Below are 656 nucleotides of genomic sequence, written 5' to 3' on the forward strand. Positions count from 1 at the left end.
ATCCTGTTCTGTTTTCTCCGCCTACCTAAGGGTTGGCCTATGAAATGGGCCTAGGCAGTTTCTTTATTAATAAGAAATCATTCCCACATCAACTGTCCTTAATGCTTTTCTCCATCCTTGCTACTCCAAGCACACCACTGAACAGGTTCCAAAGTTTGCCTCAATTCCATACACACATCTCTACTTCCTCATCTTCACTCCATCAGACAAGCATCTTCTCTTACTTTGTCCCCCCCATGACACTGATGTCTAACTCTACTCTGTCCAAAGCCATAAATGTGATTAAATATTAACACCCCATAACTACATCATAACTACACTAGTGCCACTACTATGTAGTGCCAGTACTATGTAGGTTTCTTCAGTGTTGCATAAATTTCTATAAAATTACAGATTCTATAAAATTCAGTTTGCTCCTACAGTCCCCATTTCGGTCACCTAACCAGTCTTAACCATCTACCTCCTCTCTCTTTATCTCCCCACCCTCTGTATCTTTATTTTCCCAATCCCTCTATCTCCTTCTCGCCACCCCATCTATCCCTTCCTCCAAGTCCTCTCTGCTCCATCTCCCGCCATCTCCCCCATCTCCCAATCCTTTTATTCACATCTCCCGGCCCTCTCTCCCCCATCTCCCAATCCTTTTATTCACATCTCCC

This window comes from Microtus ochrogaster, linkage group LG1 (assembly GCF_000317375.1).
Source record: "Microtus ochrogaster isolate Prairie Vole_2 linkage group LG1, MicOch1.0, whole genome shotgun sequence".
Lineage (NCBI taxonomy): Eukaryota > Metazoa > Chordata > Mammalia > Rodentia > Cricetidae > Microtus > Microtus ochrogaster.